This window comes from Perca fluviatilis, chromosome 10 (genome assembly GCF_010015445.1).
Source record: "Perca fluviatilis chromosome 10, GENO_Pfluv_1.0, whole genome shotgun sequence".
Classification (NCBI taxonomy): Eukaryota; Metazoa; Chordata; class Actinopteri; order Perciformes; family Percidae; genus Perca; species Perca fluviatilis.
In genome coordinates, this window is record NC_053121.1 from 8,540,539 (window position 1) to 8,561,633 (window position 21,095).

The 21,095-nt window shown below is 45.9% G+C and overlaps 1 pseudogene; it reads right to left on the reverse strand.

Moving 5' to 3' along the window:
- Positions 1 to 10,957: 10,957 nt before the first annotated feature.
- On the reverse strand, positions 10,958 to 13,586 carry LOC120567405 (annotated as a pseudogene).
- Positions 13,587 to 21,095: the final 7,509 nt, after the last annotated feature.

Below are 21,095 nucleotides of genomic sequence, written 5' to 3' on the forward strand. Positions count from 1 at the left end.
GACGGGTTATGGATCGAATGCGTCAATAGAGCGCCATCTTGGAACAGGGGAGGCACTGCCTTATATACTGTCTATGGGCGTTCTTAATGCATCAGCGTCAATGTAGGCAAAGGTCTAACGGAAATAAAATCACTATAAATCGTCAAAATCTCATGCGATGTTCTAGTTTTTTTAAAAAAAAGACAAAGAGACTAATTAATGTGTTAATACAAAGAATATTTATTATAATCAGTTCACAGATATGAGTACAAACGGAAACTTCACCCTTCTGAACTAAGAGGTTCTGCTTCAAAGTGAAGTTTAAACAGACTGAAATGTCCAGGCTCACTCCCCCACTAATGATTCATTTATTTCTGCATGTATTTATTTATTTAACGAGACTTTAAGTCGTGTTTCCGTCGGTCCACAGTCCGGAGTCCCGCCAGACTCCCTTTAGGAAACCTGTGATTTAAACTTCAGCAGGCTGTGACAGTCCGCTCCGTTCAGTCCTGGATCTGATTCTCCCGGGCTTCCCTTCCCTCCAGCGGGCCCAGCAATACGGCCTGGGTCTCCAGCTGCGTGGTGTCGGTTTTGGCTCCCAGGAATGGGCAGTGAGCTCCAGGTCCTGCAGCTGCAGACGGACTCAGCTGCCCCCCGCTGTAGCTTCGATCCGGCCGCGGCTGTCGATACGTTCCCTGTGTTTCCGTCAGGTCCGCGTCATATAAAAACTCCAAACACCGACCACACGTAAAGTCACCATAAACTTCATTCACGCCATATACTCACTCACAACAACACAAATTGACTGCGCTCATCAACAACACCTCATCACTTCCGGTATGTGGTACATTCCCTTTCCGTGAAGAATCTGTCATTTGTAAATTTGTTTCGGGACTTGTAAAAGTGTTTTGCATCTTGTTAATTTGTTTTCTAAAATGTAAATTTGTTTTCTAAAATGTAAATTTGTTTTCTAAAATGTTATTTTGTTTTCCAAAATGTAAATTTGTTTTCTAAAATGTAAATTTGTTTTCGAAAATGTTATTTTGTTTTCCAAAATGTAAATTTGTTTTCTAAAATGTTATTTTGTTTTCCAAAATGTAAATTTGTTTTCTAAAATGTTATTTTGTTTTCTAAAATGTAAATTTGTTTTCTAAAATGTAAATTTGTTTTCCAAAATGTAAATTTGTTTTCTAAAATGTTATTTTGTTTTCCAAAATGTTAATTTGTTTTCCAAAATGTTATTTTGTTTTCCAAAATGTAAATTTGTTTTCCAAAATGTAAATTTGTTTTCCAAAATGTAAATTTGTTTTCCAAAATGTAAAAGTGTTTCATTCTTTGTAATGTTGCATTGCACTTCCCGGCCACCGTAGTTTCCACTTGTTTTCCACTGGTTGTCCTCAGTTTGTGGCCTGAGGAGACATATTTTGCTGCAATAATTTGAATTTTGGGCATTTCTCCCAGTAAATAGGGGAGCTTGAGTTTCATACTCAAAGCAACATAGTGAGACAGCCAATAGCAATTGTTTCAACGGGATCACTCAAGAAAGATGATTTCAGAATCAAAATCATACACCAAATATTTTAGTGAGCCCAAAACTGGGAAATACCTTTTGGATTATTATTATTATTATTATTATTATCAAGAATGTGAATTATGTCAGGCAGGTGTAGGATCAATCATGATACATAGTAATAATAATTACCAATATGGTATAATAACAATAATGATCATCATCATAATAATAATAATAATAACTAAAGCTGCGAGCAGCGATGGACGGGCCCTCGCACCTCTGTGCGCGTCGGGGTTACCGGTGGCAACGCTCTTTGCGACCGTGCATTCGCGCAGCACTCAGACGCCGCAAATCGTCACCAATGAAAAGGGAACTCCCTGCCGAGTTCAACGATACCTCACACAAGACTCTACATCATACGGTTCACTAGCTGTGAAAGGGGGCGTTGCTAAAGCTTAGGGTCAAACCACCACCAATTAAAAAGGAAGTCTCTGCTGAGTTCAACGATACCTCACACTTGTGTTTCGGAGTCTTGACTCTACCTTAAATGGGTCAGCATGTATGAAAGGGGGCGTGGCTTGAACATAGGGGGCAGGCCAAACCATCACCAATGAAGAATGAAGTCTCTGCTGCGTTCAATGATACCTCACACAAGGGTATACCTTAAACGGTTCAAATGTTATGAAAGGGGGCGTGGCTTAAGCATAGGGGGCGGGCCAAACCATCACCAATGAAGAAGGAACTCTCTGCTGAGTTCAATGACACCTCACACAAGACTCTACCTTAAACGGTTCAAATGTTATGAAAGGCGGCGTGGCCTGTGTAAGTGGGCGTCGCCATATTATAGGGGGCGGCTCAGTATCACAAGTAGACCACACATTCTGAGTTTCATGCAAATCGGATGATGTTTGTCATATAAGGCGCATTTCCTCTTGCCAGCGGGGGGCGCTACGACCAAAAGTCAATTTTGGCCTGTAGGTGTCCTCAGGCCTGGACCCTTGTCAATCGTGATACGACAGATGCATACATACATACAGATACAGATACGACAACGTACACTCAAGTTACAACAACTTCTTTGTTCATCACTAAACACTCAAAATGGCCGCCACGCCACGCCCACACCGTCTGACGAAAAGTTTTTCTTTTAATAACTTTTCATCGTAAAGGTGTTGGGATGGTACAGACCAAGTTTGAAGTCCATCGGATGAAATCTCTAGGAGGAGTTCGTTAAAGTATAGCACCTTGACTTTTAGGCCTACTTCCTGTTGCCACTAGGGGCGCTATGACTTTAAGTAAATATCGGCCTTTATTTGTCCTCAGGGTTGGACTCTTATGAATCCTGAAAAGTTTCGAGGTAATCGGACAACGTACACTCCCGAAGTTACACCCACTTCCTGTTTGCGGGCGCGACAAAAAGGTGGGCAGCGCCGCCACGGCCTTCCGACAAAAAGTTTTTCTTTTAACAACTTTTCATCTTTAACATCTTAAGATGGCACAGACCGAGTTTGAAGTTGATCGGATGAAATTCTCGGAGGAGTTCGTTAAGCAAGTCGCCATGTGGAAATGGCCAAAATCGCACTAATTTCGAACTTTGAAATCAAAATGGCGGACTTCCTGTTGGGTTTAGGGTATGGCTCTAATGACGTTTTTGTACATCTTGACATGATACATATGTGTACCAAGTTTCGTGAGTTTACGTTAAACGCACTGCAGGGGCTCAATTTTCCTTAACTTTCTAGGGGGCGCTAGCGCCGCCATTTTGTGCCTATTCCCGAAACCCTTAAAATACGTACATTTTCACCAGACTTGATGCGACCGCCAAATTTGGTGAGTTTTTGAATATGTTAAGGCCCTCAAAAAGCCAATTCATTTGACGGGAAAAGAATAATTAAAGCTGCGGGCAGCGATGGACCCTACTTTCGGTGCGCTGGGCCAGGGTTACCGGGCGGACCGTTCCCTTGCGACCCGTACTGCGCGGCATTCAGACGCCGCAAATTGTCACCAATGAAAAGGGAACTCCCCGCCGAGTTCAACGATACCTCACACAAGACTTTACGTCATACCGGTTTCATTAGCTGTGAAAAGGGGGCGTGGCTAATGCATAGGGGCGGATCAAACCATCACCAATGAAGAAGGAAGTCTCTGCTGAGTTAAATGATACCTCACACAAGACTCTACCTTATATGGGTCAGCATTTATTAAAAAGGGCGTGGCTTCAACAAGGGCGGGCCAAACCATCACCAATGAATAAGGAAGTCTCTGCTGAGGTCATTGATACCTCACACAAGGGTCTATCTTAAATGGTTAAAATTTTTAAGAAAGGGGGCGGGGTTTAAGCATAAGGGGCGGGTCAAACCATCACCAATGAAGAAAGAAGTCTCTGCTGAGTTCAATGACACCTCACACAAGACTCTACCTTAAACGGTTCAAATGTTATGAAAGGGGGCGTGGCCTGAGTAAGTGGGCGTGGTCATATTATAGGAGGCAGCTCAGTATCACATGTAGACCACACATTCTAAGTTTCATGTAAATCGGATGATGTTTGTCATATAAGGCGCATTTCCTGTGGCCAGGGGGGGGCGCTATGACCAAAAGTCAATTTTGGCCTGTATGTGTCCTCAGGCCTGGACCCTTGTCCATCGTGAGAAATTTCGGGCAGATACGCATAACGTCATTCACGTTACAACATCTTCTTTGTTCATCGCTAAACACTCAAAATGGCCGCCACGCCACGCCCACACCGTCTGACGAAAAGTTTTTCTTTTAATAACTTTTCATCGTTAAGGTGTTGGGATGGTACAGACCAAGTTTGAAGTCCATCGGATGAAATCTCTAGGAGGAGTTCGTTAAAGTATAGCACCTTGACTTTTAGGCCTACTTCGTGTTGCCACTAGGGGGGCTATGACTTTAAGTAAATATCGGCCTTTATTTGTCCTCAGGGTTGGACTCTTATGAATCCTGAAAAGTTTCGAGGTAATCGGACAACGTACACTCGAGTTACACCCACTTCCTGTTTCGGCGGCGAAACGCACAAAATGGCCGCCCCGCCATGGCCACGCCCTATGACAAAAAGTTTTTCTTTTAACCCCTTAACGTTCCGACGGCCCGTGGGCGTCTTTTTAACACGTGATGCTATGTATACAACTCCCTATTTTTAAGTAGTTACTCATGCAACACATCTTTGGAAAGCTACAACTCTTGTGATTTCACTGATACAAACTATTTCAAGACACGATAACAGCAGGTACAATCATCGCCTATGTCTGAGTAACAAACAACTATAAAATTGAGGTAACTCACCTTTGAAGCCTCATTGTAATCCACAGATCCATAATATTCTAACAAAAACGGTCTTGTTACATTGACAAAGGTCCAGACGATCAAATCCAGTAAACAATTTAGTCCAAACATATTATGACATTAAAATATATCCACGGACAGCTGTTTTTAAATTTCAAATTTTGCGGCAGTTATTTAATATTTTACTGTATTTCCTGGAGTAAATCTTGTTTGCATATATTTTTTTGCCGGTATCTACTATCAAAATGGCCCCTGCACTCTGACCTTTCGATTGACACCTCACTTGAACCAATAGGACCTTCCTGGTCTCGTCTACAGCCTAGAATAGCCAACGAGTGCCTGCGGTGAAAGAAGGTGCACGCCCTTTTATTTTGTGCCAATCGCAACCGGTTGTGCCGATGACTGACGTTTTGTATAGCCAATGAACTTTTTAATATGGAGAACTGATGCTTTCGCGGGTAGTACAGTTTTATATATCTCAATGAGTACAATCCTAAACATTATCTGTGTAGTGCAAACACCGGCAAAAACACGCCACCCCACCACTTTCTGCATCCTAAACCAAAACAAACGAGAAGTTGAGAATGGCGAAAATTAGCAAGTCAAGAAGATATGGGATATACCCTCCAAGAAGCAGTGGAGGAATGTACTCGGCAACGTGAAAGCGACAAGTCAGAGGAGGAAATGTCTGAGAAAGACAGTGAAATGTCTTGCATCGACTCCGTGGCAGAGGACATGGTCCTAGAGGGAGGAGACATTACTCTCGACAAGTGAGTATTTTACGTATATAACGTTACTGTATATTTAGACAGGCTGTGACCTGGAGCTCACCGTCTGCTTCAGTTTGACTGTTGAAGAGTGTTTAGATGATTTCAATGTTTACTAATTTAGAGAATGGATAGTTCGCTAAGCTAACCTTAGCTTGCTAATTTCACCAAGCTATCATGCTAACGTTACACTAAATGAGCCAGACAAAGTTGTCTCTCATCTAAAGGCAACCCTGCTCTCTACTCTGCTCGCTGAGAGCTCCACAACTAATGTTACACATTTATGTTGCACCACATTTACTGCAAGAAGTGTTGCAAAAGAAAACGTTTGAGTAAATACTGCATTACAAGTTTGCACCTTTTATTGTATTTATGTAAATATCTATGGTAATATCTACACATTTGTTAATATTTTTCGGTGGCTTCGCATTCAGAACATTAGTTTTAATTACTGTTATTTCTTTATTTTCACATTATAGGAAATGTGATGTAGATATGGATTGGGAGCCAGCTACATCTGCACCAGTGAGCAAGTGGCCACATGGAGTGGAGCAGCAGGACAGTTCCAGACATCACACCACCACAGCCCACCTTCAGACCCAGAAATGTCCCAGGACCCCAGCTCATACGTACTGCTACGTACACAGCCCTACAGTTGTTTCAACTCTTTTTTTTTTTACCAACTCTGTTTTGAAGACAATACTTCAAAAACACCAACAACTGTGGCTCAACACATCATTCAACACCCTCTATCCCATGGATTGATCTGACATTGCAGGACATGTTTGCATGTTTGCAAATGCTTTTCTTTCACTGATTACTGGCGTGGGGGTCATCTTTATAGCTTGCCGTTCCCGAGACTGTTAATGAAAAATAAATAAAAAGTTCCTCAGGATCTCCCAGGATCTCCCAGTCCCTTCACCTCAGCAGCTCTGTGATGCTGCTAATGATGAAAGGAGAGGCACAGGAGCCTACGACCGTCTTGGTAAGATAAAGCCGCTCTACGAGGAGATGAGGGACTCCTGCAGAAGAAACTATCACCCTGGCCAGGAAATCGCCATTGATGAGCGAATGGTTGCCTCAAAAGCCTTCACTGGTCTGAAACAGTATATGAAAAACAAGCCTGTTCGCTGGGGTTATAAACTCTTTGTTCTGGCAGACTCCAGGAACGGTTATACATGGGACTTTTCGTTTATGAGCGCAGAGAGAGGGAGAGATGGTGTAGTCTCATGTCATATGATCGTTAACAAATTTAACACATCAGCAGAGGTGCTCATTTTCCATACAGGTTTATTTAGTGGCTTGACGGTTAACAGTGAAGTATGGATTTGATTTGCTGGGTTCCTGCAATTTATAGATATATATGTGTATGTAGATATGTAAAAAGTTATATAGTAGTACCCAGAATACTTTTTCAGCATAGCACTTGTTTTACTTTGTTGACCATTTTTACCAACTGTTCCTTTATGGGTCTTCAAATGTCCTTTTGTGCTTTGTCACTTGCGATTTTTACAATCTCTGGCATGTTGCCAATAACCTGTAAATATATGTGGATTTAGATGTGTAAATAGTTATATAGTAATGCTTTTTTGCACTACTTTTTCACTATAGCACTTATTTGACATTTTTTACCAAAAGGTCATTTTTGTTTCTTCAAACGTTCTTTGTGCTTTGTCTCATGTAGCAGATAACCTGTACATACATAATTGTATATATGTGTATTTAGATATGTTAATAGCTGTAAATATTTTGTTTATACACTTTTATACACTACTTTTCCACCTTACCACTTGTTTTGACTTTTTTTACACACAAAGTTACAAAACTGCAATTTATTGTGTTTATGCTTCTGTTACTCTTTGTCAGAAATACTGACAGTGATTCTGGATATGAGATAGGATAGCTCTTAATGTAACCTTTCAATAGAGCCCTGAATGATAACTGTAATGTCAAATGTTCATGGGTAGCAGTCTTTTTTGTCTAGGTATGTGACCATCATTCCCAAGGGTCCTTTTAGGGTCACCAAAATGGCCGTTTTCGTAAACGCCTAGACATATACCCATACAAAAACGGGTGTAAAATATTCATTTTATGAGATATTGATATGGAATTTCAACTGGGACTATGTACGCCTTCTTGCTATAGCCCCATTGTGTTTTCAGACTAATAGGTCCCAGCAAAAGTCATCTACAGGCATTTTTCTATAAAAAATAATGCAGACGGACATAAAAAAAAAATATTTTCCAGTATATTCAAACTTCTATTACTCAAAGCCAATAGCACTTACAGTAATTCTAACTGTTGGGAAAGAAGCCTCAGAGTGTTACATTTCAAATGAAACCATAAACATGCATGTAGAACAAATGGTTCAAGAACAGCTTCCAATTTACTATGGGTATGCTTTGGATAGGCGTTTTTGGCTAATTTTACAGGAGTGTTAAGGGGTTAACAACTTTTCATCTTTAACATCTTAAGATGGCACAGACCGAGTTTGAAGTTGATCGGATGAAATCTCTAGGAGGAGTTCGTTAAAGTACGACATGTGGAAATGGCCAAAATCGCACTAATTTCGAACTTTGAAATCAAAATGGCGGACTTCCTGTTGGGTTTAGGGTATGGCTCTAATGAAGTTTTTTGTACATCTTGACATGTTACATATGTGTACCGAGTTTCGTGAGTCTACGTTAAACGCACTGCAGGGGCTCAATTTTCTTAACTTTCTAGGGGGCGCTAGCGAGCCATTTTTGTGCGCCTATTCCCGAAACCCTTAAAATACCTACATTTTCACCAGACTTGATGCGACCGCCAAATTTGGTGAGTTTTTGAATATGTTAAGGCCCTCAAAAAGCCAATTCATTTGACGGGAAAAAGAAAGAAAGAAAGAATTAAAGCTGCGAGCAGCGATGGACAGGCCCTCGTGCCTCTGCGCTGCGACAGCGCATTGGCGCGGCACTCAGACGCCGCGAATTGTCAACAATGAAAAGGGAACTTCCCGCCGAGTACAACGATACCTCACACAAGGTTCTACGTCATGCGGTTCATTAGCTGTGAAAGGGGGCGTGGCCAAAACATAGGATGCGGGCCAAACCATCACCAATAAAAAAGGAAGTCTCTGCTGAGTTCAATTACACCTCACACAAGGGTAACGGTTCAAATTGTATGAAAGGGGGCGGGGCTTAAGCATAGGGGGCGGGAAAAACCATCAGTAATGAAGAAGGAACTCTCTGCTGAGTTCAGTGATACCTCACACAAGGGTCTACCTTAAACGGTTCAAATTGTATGAAAGGGGGCGGGGCTTAAGCATAGGGGGCGGAAAAACCATGACCAATGAATAAGTAAGTATCTGCTGAGTTCATTGATAACTCACACAAGGGTCTACCTGAAACGGTTCAAATGTTATGAAAGGGGGCGTAGCTTAAGCAATGGGGGCGGGCCAAAGCATCACGAATGAAGAAGGAAATCTCTGCTGAGTTCAATTACACCTCACACAAGGGTATACCTTAAATGGTTCAAATGTTATGAAAGGGGGCGTGGGCTAAGTAAGTGGGCGTGGTCATATTATAGGGGCCGGCTCAGTATCACATGTAGACCACACATTCTGAGTTTCATGCAAATCGGATGATGTTTGTCATATAAGGCGCATTTCATGTTGCCAGCAGGGGGCGCTATGACCAAAAGTCAATTTTGGCCTGAAGGTGTCCTCAGGCCTGGACCCTTGTCCATCGTGAGAAATTTCGGGCAGATACGACAACGTGCACTCAAGTTACAACAACTTCTTTGTTCATCGCTAAACACTCAAAATGGCCGCCACGCCACGCCCACACCGTCTGACGAAAAGTTTTTCTTTTAATAACTTTTCATCGTTAAGGTGTTGGGATGGTACAGACCAAGTTTATAGTCCATCGGATGAAATCTCTAGGAGGAGTTCGTTAAAGTATAGCACCTTGACTTTTAGGCCTACTTCCTGTTGCCACTAGGGGGCGCTATGACTTTAAGTAAATATCGGCCTTTATTTGTCCTCAGGGTTGGACTCTTATGAATCCTGAAAAGTTTCGAGGTAGTCGGACAACGTACACTCGAGTTACACCCACTTCCTGTTTTGGGCGGCGAAACGCACAAAATGGCCGCCCCGCCACGGCCAAGCCCTATGACGAAAAGTTTTTCTTTTAACAACTTTTCATCTTTAACATCTTAAGATGGCACAGACCGAGTTTGAAGTTGATCGGATGAAATCTCTAGGAGGAGTGTTTCAGCAGTAGCGACATGTGGAGGAAAATGGCACGTACTTTCGAGCTTTGAAATCAAAATGGCAGACTTCCTGTTGGGTTTAGGGTGTGGCTCTAATGAAGTTGTTGTACATCGTGACGATGTAATATGATATAGCAAAATTTTACGTGAGTCTACGCTAACGACGGAGGTGCTCAATTTTCTTAACTTTGTGAGAGAGCACGAAGATAGTGCGCCTATTCTCGAAACCCTTAAAATAATGCATATTTCACCAGACTTGATGCGAGCCGAAATGTGGTGAGTTTTTGAATATATTAAGCCCCTCAAAAAGCAAATTCATTTGACGGGAAAATAATAATAGAAGAAACAATAATAATTCCTTCAGTTTCAATAGGGCCTTCGCTGTCGGTGCTTCGGGCCCTATAAAATTTCTTCAGTTTCAATAGGCCTTCGCCGCTGTCGCCGCCGGGCCCTAATAATTCCTTCAGTTTCAATAGGGCCTTCGCCGCTGTCGCCGCCTCCCTAATAATTCCTTCAGTTTCAATAGGGCCTTCGCCGCTGTCGGCCGGGCCCTAATAACAGCAGCATCATTAGGGCCCGAGCGCCGACAGCGGCGAAGGCCCTATTGAAACTGAAGGAATTATTGTTTGTTTCTATTATTATTGTTTTTCCCGTCAAATGAATTGCCTTTTTGAGGGGCTTAACATATTCAAAAACTCACCAATTTGAAAATTTACGTATTTTAAGTGTTTCGGGAATAGGCGCACAAAAATGGCTCGCTAGCGCCCCCTAGAAAGTTAAGAAAATTGAGCCCCTGCAGTGCGTTTAACGTAGACTCACGAAACTTGGTACACATATGTAACATGTCAAGATGTACAAAAAACGTCAATACAGCCATACCCTAAACCCAACAGGAAGTCCGCCATTTTGATCTCAAAGTTCGAAATTAGTGCGATTTTGGCCATTTCCACATGTCGTACTTTAACCCTTGTATTGTCCTTCGTGTCACGGGAACTTGTTTAGTTTATTCACGTTTTGTATTAGCCTCGCGGCCTCGTCCTTCGGGTCCCGGGGACCCTGGCTTATTGTGATTCTATGCATTTGCTACTGGCCTCGCGGCCTCTGTCCCTCGCTTTATTCTATGTTATTCCATGTCACACGCTCGCCTCGTCCTTCGGGTCCCCGGGACCCTGGCCTACTATTTGAAAGTCACCGGACGGCTCAAACCGCCGCGCGACTCAAGAGGCTATTGCCTCACGCAGTCCGCGCAGTAGGACCGTGTGCAGCTCCTGCAGATGTATCTCTGGCAGCCACCGCACACGGTGTGTGTCTTGCGGTCCTTTTTCTTTGCACAGAGCTGACACCTCTTTCGCTTGCTGGGCACTCTCGGTTCCGCTTCCTCGTCGTCGTCGTCCTCCTCATCGTCTTCTTCCTCCTCGTCGTCGTCTCCTCGCTGGTCTTGTCGGGCTCGCGTGACACCAGTGCCTGACCTGGGCGCGCCTGACCTCGCCGCCACGGCTTGGACAAGCGCGGCAGACGCTTGCGTGCGAGGGAGATGCGAGCGTCTCTCGATGAGCGGAGTGACGAGCGCCCTGCCCAGCTGCTCGAGAAAAGCCCTGCGCCTGTTGAGCTTGCCGCGCAGCCACTCGGGCCTGAGCTCTCGCCAGAGCACAAAGGCGTTGTAGGCGGACACGTCGAGAATGTTGTGGAACACGGCGAGGGGCCAGCGCGCCGTCTTCCTGCGGCAGCTGTACGTGCCGACGAGCTTGTCCAGGTTGTCCACGCCGCCCCTGGTGCTGTTGTAGTGCAGGATGATGTCGGGCTTGGCGGCCCTGGAGGCGCTGACCCGCGCGTCCCCCGTGTGCAGCGTGCTCAGCAGCACCACGTTCCTGTTTTTCTTGGGCACGTAGGACACCAGCGTGACGGTGGGCGTGAAGGCAAACTTGGACGAGAAGACCGCGCGGCCCTTGGTGTCGAGCAAGGCGCGCGGCAGCTCGGGCTTGTTTTTGCGCATCGTGCCCACCACGGTGAGGCGCCTCTCGTGGAGGAGCCGCCGGGCCAGCTCGTAGGAGGTGAAAAAGTTGTCACATGTGACGTTGCGCGGGTCCCGCAGGCCCGCGGTCAGGTCCATCACCACGCGGGCGCCCTGATTCCTCTCGGGCTCGCCGCTCACAGACTTGCCCGTGTAGACCTGCATGTTCCACGCGTAGCTGGAGCCGGCGTCGCAGGCCACCCACGACTTGAGTCCGTACCTGGCGGGCTTGCTGGGCATGTACTGGCGGAAGGAGCATCGACCTTGGTGTCGATGTCGGTGTCGTCAAAAACGGAGAATGAGAAGGAGGAAGGGAAAGGACTCGGCGGGAGAGGAACCAGAGTGCAAAGACGAAATGAGAAGCAGAAAGAGATAAAAATAAACAAGGATACCAAAAAGAACAATAAAAAATTTAAAAACATCCGTGTGCGCATACGCACACACACACACACACACACACACACACACATAAGCTTTGTAAACTACGGGGGTAGCACGCCACAGGGTCGAGAGTCGGGCAACTCCCGTCCGTTTGGAGGGCTTTTGAGCAGCAGCGCCGGCTGGATAAACAGCAGCAGCAGCAGCAGCAGCAGCAGCAGGCCGGAGAAACCAAACTCTGGTCAGGTGGCCACACGCACACATTATGTAGCAGTACAGCGTCCGTGGGAGGGCGCTCGCGCGCAAGCTATCCGCACTCTATCCGACCACTCTGTGAAAGACAACCGCCGCTGCTGCTGCTGCTGCTGCTGCTGCTGCTGCTGCTGCTGTTTATCATCCAGCCGCTGGCGGATTGAGCGCCGGCCGATGGCCAGCGAGTTCCCAGACCCGACGACGACACTCACCTCGAAAGGGAACCAGCTGCTCGTCCACAGTCACGTCGGGGCCCGGGTTGTAGAGGCGAGGCAGACGCCGCACCCAGGCGTCCCACACGTCTCGTATGGCCGCCAGTTTGTCCGAGGCTCGTCTGGCGCCTCTCGTCTCGCGGTCGTCGAATCGCAGCAGTCGCGAGAGCGCGTGGAATCGCTTCAGCGACATTGTGGCGCGGAAAATGGCCCTGCCGCTCTCCTCGTGCCACAGGCTCTCCAGGGCCTCGTTTGGGACCTGTACACTCCGGCGAGGAGCAGCAGCCCGAGGTAGCCGCTACAGTCTGCGGCTCCGTCATTTTCCAGTCGTTGCCGCGCATTTCCTGGGGCCCTCGAGGTTCGTGGCGGTCACCGCGATCTCTAGTATGCGCCGCGTGACCAACAGGTCGAACGTGGAGAGTATGTCTCGGACGCGTGTGGTCGCTATATCGGTGGGGCCCCGGGCTCTCTGGAGCCTGTTGTTGCTCCTCGTCGTCGCCGTCTTGGTCATGTTGTTGTCGTTCATCGTCCAGTTGTTGGTCCTCTTCCTCCTCTTCGTATTCGGGCGGCGTAGGGCGCAGGTCGTAGGCCGCCGGATGATACGTCGTCGAGGACCATTCTATTTCACCGTTTTTGACACCGAACCTTTCGCTCTCCTCCCTGTCTGCTCATCCTGCTCCTCGTCCTGCTCCTCCTCGTCTTGGCCCTCTTTGTCTTTGTTCCTTGTTGTTGTTGTTGTTGTTGTTGTTCTTCTTCTTCTTCTTCTTCTTCTTCTTGTTCTTCTTCTTGTTCTTCTTCTTCTTCCCTTTGCCGTACACCCTCTTGGGCTGCTGCTGCCATGTCTTCTCCTCGTTCTTGTCCTCGTTCGTCTCGGTTGTCAGTGGCGTCGTAGTCCTCTTCTCCCCGCTGCGGCCGGGCGGCATCGCGGCAGTCCTTTCTCCGCTGGCAGTCTTTTTCTCCGTCCGCGGCCGTGGTTTGTCTCTGTCGTCTTCTGACGAACCCGCCGGATGACCATTCGTCTTCCTCGGCAGAGTCGCTGTGGTATCATCATCATCTTCTTCTTCTTCTTCTTCTTCTTCTTCTTCTTCTTCTTCTTCTCTTCTTCCTTTGTGTTTTCTTCTTCCATCTCTTCCACTTGGGGACATTGCGTGCTGCGCTGCGTCTTCACGGCTATGCGTGTTACACGTACTACGCTGCCGCTGCTGCATCGCTCGCTGCATCACGCAAACCGCGACGTGTTGAGCGCGTTGCGCTTGCCTCTTTGTTCCGCGTGTTTGAGAAAATTATGCAGCTCCAAATTTAGAGTCACAATAACGGGCCATGCCGGCGTCACAACCGGCCGCTGAACCGAAAGTACAAAGAGTACAAAGGTCCAAAAGAAGAAGAAGAAGCAAAGATGACAAAAACAAGAAGACGAATGTGAACAGTGTGTATAATAAAAGTGTTTAGTAGGACGAGGATGAGGTTTGTCTCTTTCTTCTCTTTTCTCCTTACCATTTCTGTGTTACTACTACGAGCCAGGCCGGAGTCCCCTGAATACCACGGAATAAGGTGCACTATGGGTCAGGAAGACCCGAAGGCCAGGCCGCGGTAGCAGAGAAATACCACGGAATAACGTTGGGTCAGAAAGACCCGAAGGCCAGAGCCGCGGTAGCAGAGAAATACCACGAATAACGTGTGGGTCAGAAAGACCGCGGCCAGAGCCGCGGTAGCAGAGAAATATCACGGAATAACGTGTGGGTCAGAAAGACCCGAAGGCCAGGGCCGCGGTAGCAGAGAAATACCACGGAATAACGGTGGGTCAGAAAGACCCGAAGGCCAGAGCCGGTAGCAGAGAAATACCACGGAATAACGCGTGTGGGTCGAGAAAGACCGGAGGGCCGAGCCGCGGTAGCAGAGAAATACCACGGAATAACGTGTGGGTCAGAACCCGAAGGCCAGAGCGTAGAAAAAAATACCAGGAATAACGTGTGGTCAGAACCCGAAGCAGAGCCGCGTAGCAGAGAAATACCACGGAATAACGTGGGTCAGAAAGACCCGAAGGCCAGAGCCGCGGTAGCAGAGAAATACCACGGAATAACGTGTGGGTCAGAAAGACCCGAAGGCCAGAGCCGTAGCAGAGAAAATACCACGGAATAACGTGTGGGTCAGAAAGACCGAAGGCCAGAGCCGCGGTAGCAGAGAAATACCACGGAATAACGTAGTGGGTAGAAAGACCCGAAGGCCAGGGCCGCGGTAGCAGAGAAATACCACGGAATAACGTGTGGGTTCAGAAAGACCGAGGCCAGAGCCGCTGTAGCAGAGAAATACCACGGAATAACGTGTGGGTCAGAAAGACCGAAGGCCAGAGCCGCGGTAGCAGAGAAATACCACGGAATAACGTGTGGGTCAGAAAGACCCGAAGGCCAGAGCCGCGGTAGCAGAGAAATACCACGGAATAAGGTACGTATGGGTCAGGAAGACCCGAAGGCCAGGGCCGCGGTAGCAGAGAAATACCACGGAATAACGTGTGGGTCAGAAAGACCCGAAGGCCAGAGCCGCGGTAGCAGAGAAATACCACGGAATAACGTGTGGGTCAGAAAGACCCGAAGGCCAGAGCCGCGGTAGCAGAGAAATACCACGGAATAACGTGTGGGTCAGAAAGACCCGAAGGCCAGAGCCGCGGTAGCAGAGAAATACCACGGAATAACGTGTGGGTCAGAAAGACCCGAAGGCCAGAGCCGCGGTAGCAGAGAAATACCACGAAATAACGTGTGGGTCAGAAAGACCCGAAGGCCAGAGCCGCGGTAGCAGAGAAATACCACGGAATAACGTGTGGGTCAGAAAGACCCGAAGGCCAGAGCCGCGGTAGCAGAGAAATACCACGGAATAACGTGTGGGTCAGAAAGACCCGAAGCCCAACGCCAGGCCAATGCAAAAAGTCAAATAAACTGAACGGGTCCTTCTGACCCAAAGGACAACACAAGGGTTAAGAGGCGGAGAATTTCCCCCGCAGAATAGAGGCGTGCTCTTACTGACAGTCTTTGTAAATACCACGGAATATATAATTAGGCGCACTTTGCGCTTATCCTCCCAACGTTTTGGGTGGAACTCCCACTTTCCCCACGACCCTCCCAAGAACGCATATTGAAAGCGCAACTTGTCTCTTCTTGCTCATGTGGCAGACAATCTGCCATTTTACCCAAGTGCGCCCTGTTTGTAAATAGCCCGCATCGGTTACGTCCGTCTTTGCGACCAATTAGCGCCTGGAAACAGGCGCAAACGGCTTGATAAATCTAGCCCTGGAAAGTGTGGTGTATAAAGGTGCTACTGAAGTAGAGATTTCGTTCTTGGAGTATGAGAGAAAGTCATTTTGAGAAAATGGGCTTTAAAGATTTTTATAGCAAAATTCCACTAATTTCTAATGAAAGCCATGAATTACAGACACATATCCCTTTAGGTCCAAGTAAGATCCATGTATCTCACTGTTTAACATCCACAACTCATTATTGCTTCATCCATCACTGATCATAACATCCAAAACAACACATCAACATGGCAATTTAACTGAAGACCATTACATCACAAACTTCAAACTGACAGAACACAACCATTACACAGCCTAGTTCCCCCAAGTTAGTTTACGGTCTACATATCCATGCCAGTACCATATGTAGGGCCCTCCTCCATCTCCTGCTGGTGTCTTTTCACTATTTTGGCTGTGCTTACACTCTTAAGGCTCCACTTTGCACTGGAGGAATGGACACTATTGGCATTTGAGATCCTAACCATGTCGTCATCCTTCATTGCATTAACAGTCTGTGCTCTGAAGCCACAATTTCTTCATCACAGCCAGCATGGCAGAGGCACCCTCATTAAATATAGAAATAGCCTTCATGGCCGCAGTTTTTGGACACTGGGCCCATATAACCAAGTTGAGGCATGCGTTGGCATTCTGAGTGCCTCCATGCTGCACTGTCACTGGACATCCGGTGATAGACAGAGATGAGCTTCTTATGAATCATTCAATAGACCAATATTTAGAACATTGGCAATCAAAGTAGACTAAATTGTTATTAAACATTATTTTCACACTGTCAGAGATACGAAGAAGAGACAGATCCTGACTAAATACAGGCTCAGTGACCGCCAACTGGTTCAGACAGAGGTGCACTTCCTCCTCCACTGTGAAAAACGATCTTCACTAAGAAATTTACACCTTGGAAAAATAGCCAAAAAAAGTTAACACCAGAAAAGAAGCTGGTAGTTCTCCTAGGAGAGGGGACAGCAGCTCTACTGACAGCTAAATATGGATCTGCCTGCCACAGCCTGAGGGACTCACAACCACTTAGGATCCCAAAAATACAGATTTGTTTAGTATTTTATAGTAATTATAGTAGAATGGTATATATGTGACACCTACATATTTAATATATGACATGTAGGCTATGAATTTATGTAAACTGCTTGGAGAGGGAGAGAGAGAGCGTCAGACTGATTACCTCCGCTGTAAAGATTTCACAAATATGAAACTGTTTTTAAGAAGAATGAAAATCCTGTGCAGATTGTAGTCAGACTTTGGTCCACATGAACTGCGGCTGTGTAGATTGTATAACGGCTAAATGAATATTCACGTTGAATTAAAGCCACAATGAGGCAAAAAGCAGCCACACTTTTCTGCTCTCCTCTTCTCACAGACACAGACACACAGGCACACAGGCACAAAGGCACCAAGACGCTGATGTGCACATGCAAAAAAGCAGGCATGCTCTTCTCCTATCCTCTCCTCTCCTCACACCCTTCAACATCTTTTCTGGGAAAAAACCTTCAACTATAATGTCTCATAGAAAATGTAAATTACTTTTCTTTAAAAAGGTAGCTCACTTTAAATTAAAAATCAGTCATTACCTAACCCTCATTCTGAAAGAAGGTCAGGTTATTTTTTTCAGTTCACAAAACACTTTCACATGAAAACAGCTTGCCGCATCCTCCCAAACAACGGTCACGCGACCGAAGACAAACGGGTCTGTTGTCCCGGCCCAATAGGGGGGCCCAGAACTGGGCCCTCATTAAATTATGGAAGAATTAAAAATATTTTTTTTAAATAGGCCTATTTGTGGAAAAAAATATGTAGCATAATATTTGAATTACATAAAAGCGTTTTATTTGTTTTCTTCCTAATTGTCCTGGAAATGGTGGTCAAGAACCCCCCCACCCCCAACATAAAAATGGTTTGGCCACTGATCAAAATTTGATATTGTCACTTGATTTGAAGTTCAGTACGCTCAAAATGTCCGGTCAGCACAAGTCCGGAGCTCGGAAAAGGAAGGAAAAGAGAAGAAGAAAATAGAGGCCTTAGAGATTTTCTAAACAAATATTTAAAAAAAGGTGGTGACGGTGAAGCTGGAACTGTCAACGTAGAGCAAGGTAAGAAACAGCGCAGCCAACGTTTACGAGCCATGTAACGTAAGCTAACAGGCCAGCTCTCATGTTAACGTCCATTAGCTTGTATAAAAGCCTGACACAACACGTTAACTTTGACAGAAACAGTTGAGTTTGGTAGCTCCATTAGTAAGGATGAGACAGAGAGAGATCCAGCTGCAGTCAGGTGACAGAGAGAGTGATGCGGGAGGGGCCCGCTGCCCCGCAACGGAGGGACAGAGTCAGGCTACCGGTGAGAGAGAGAGAGAGAGAGAGAGAGAGAGAGAGAGATGCGGGGGGGCCCGCTGCCCTGTCGGAGAGTCTGAGCAGGATGGATCAGAGACTGATTACACACTTAATTTCAGTGAGAGATGTGAGGAGAGGAAGAGCAAGGGAAAAGGAGAGATCTGGCCGCGAGGGGGGGGGCCATCTAAGATCTCGTCCCGGGCCCAGGCAAGACTGTCAGCTGGCCTGCAACGGTAGTCAACAGCGGCTTTGTTTCAAACGGCTTTTGTTGAAATACAACTTTACAAAAACATAAAAAGGCCTTCATACTGCTTGTCTATCGTAATCCAAGTTTTTAAAATTCCAGACAAGCCACATTGACCTGAAAAGTTGTCATTTACACCATGTGTACAGTGAAATCTTCACTGTAGCTTCTTAGCTGGGAGCTGTGTCACTATTTTCTGCAGTTGTTTGGGAAAATGCTACAACACTGATTTCCTGTGAAAGTCCAGCAGTGTTCATTTAAAATGAACTATAAATAAAATCCTACTTTTTACAGTAAAGACCTTTCAGTAATATTTTCTCTCTGTGTGTGTCCCCTCCAGGAGCAGATCCAGACAATTACTGGCCATTTGGAGGAAGTCTGATCTTTCTGCTGTGTTGCACCTCTGTTACAGATTCATTGACCTTTTGTGGTATGTTTTAATTTCACTTAATAATACACTGTATAGTTAAGATTCTTACAGTTTTTTCTGAATGCTTAAACCCTAACCGTGATTGTCATAGCACAACTTCTAAAACTATTAATACTTATAGCAAAACCACTCACTGAGATTGCAAAACTTAAAATAAAAACCATGCTTTGCACTCAGTTTGCAATTTTGTAACACACACTTTGCAAAACTGTAGGTACAATCCACTGCACAGCACTCTTTGCGGAACTGTCAACACAACTCACTGCTTTACACTCATTTTCCAAATGATCAACACACTCCTAGCAAAACTATACACACGTATGGCTATTATTTACACTATTTTGTGTATGTGCAGACTTTGAATGAACAGACTTCTGCTGTCCTTGGTTGCATGAAGCACAGCCGCAGAGTAAAGCAGGAGCACAGCACCCCAGCAGAGTGGGGCACACTTACGGAGGACACTGGCACATACATACACATAGATCTTTGCGGCTGAAAACTAAAGTTATCACGGCTCTCATCCCCTGAAGGCTGTAAACAAACAGCCTAGACTGCAAGACGAATACTCATGGTGAGCTTGAGCCAGAAAGAGGACATGTTGTGAATTAGACATTCAAGCTGTAGTGTCTCGCGTTTGACGCAAGAAAGGTCTGGCTCGGCCATGCTGGAGGCTACAAAGGTCACCTCTTTATCATTCACACAGTGAAACTTTATTTTTTCCCCCTAAAATATGTGTGCTTTGCAGTAAAATAAAAGGATGTACAAATTCAACATGTGTCTTTGTAAATATTGTATTTCTGTAACAATGATATGGACACTCACACATACATACACATACATCTTTGCAGCTGAAAACTAAAGCTAGCACGGTTCTCATCCTGTGAAGGCTGTAAACAAACAGCCTAGACTGCAAGACGAATACTCATGGTGAGCTTGAGCCAGAAAGAGGAAAGAGAAGTTGTGAATTAGACATAGGCTTGAAACATGAGCATGGTGAGTCCATGGAGTCTGACATGAGTCCCGGCACGCAGCTGCAGCCCAGCGTCAGCCTTCAGCAGTGGTAGATGCTGCAGCCCAGCATCAGCCTTCAGCAGTCATAGCAGTTGGTCTGTGTTGCCATGTTGCTGACAAGACAGACTGAGAAGTCTTGCCTCCAGGTGCCCAGAGCCCGTATCAACTGCGCTGAGCTCTCGGTCTGTGTTGCCATTTTGCTGAATGTCTGTACAATCTACACCAAGAACCTTTGTTGACTTTGACAATAAAGACACTCACTTGGTTCTTCTTTGTATGTGTGTGTTTTTTGTTTTTATTAACACACTAGGTAAGGTCACAAAACATTTTGGCTTAGTGTGTGTGTCTAGCAAAGACCACAGTGCCCGGAGCTCTTATCAACTCAGCCGAGAACTCGGTCTGTGTTGCTGACAAGACAGACTGAGAGAAAGTCTTGCCTCCAGGCGCCCGGTGCCAGTATAAACTCTGCTGAGAAGTCGCTCTGTGTTGCCATGTTGCTGACAAGACAGGCCAAGACCTTGTCACTGTGTGTGAGTCAGAGTCAGCCTTCAGCAGTCATTTGTGTCCACTGACACTGACAATAAAGACACACACTCTGGGCTTGTTTGTATGTGTGTGTTTTTCGTTTTTATTATTCAGCAAAACAAGGCTCAAAGGCACAAAACATTTCAAGCCCCAGTTAGTGCCTCTATGGCTGTGTGTTGACCTCTAGGGCCCCCCAGCCTCACATCCAGGCCTCAGTAAGTGGCTCTAAGCCTGGATTAACATGCTCTCCCTACCACCCTACTACCACAGAATCAACGAGTCCCCGATAGGATCACATCACACTGGTATCATTGTTAAGGTAAGACGGTAATCTTCCCTGTGTTGTCTCTGTGTAAGACCTTTAACATTTCTCTCCAATTGTAATAATATGTGGGTTTATAGCTACCCACTGAACCTTGAAAGTCAACAACATTGCCTTGGTAATCAGCCATGCACACCTCGGGCACGCCAAGATCAGGAGATAGTTTAACATTGAAATAATAGACGGGTCCCGTAGGATGTGGCTCCAGTCGTAGGCTATGAGAGTTGTACATCTGTGCGATGGCAGCCGACTGG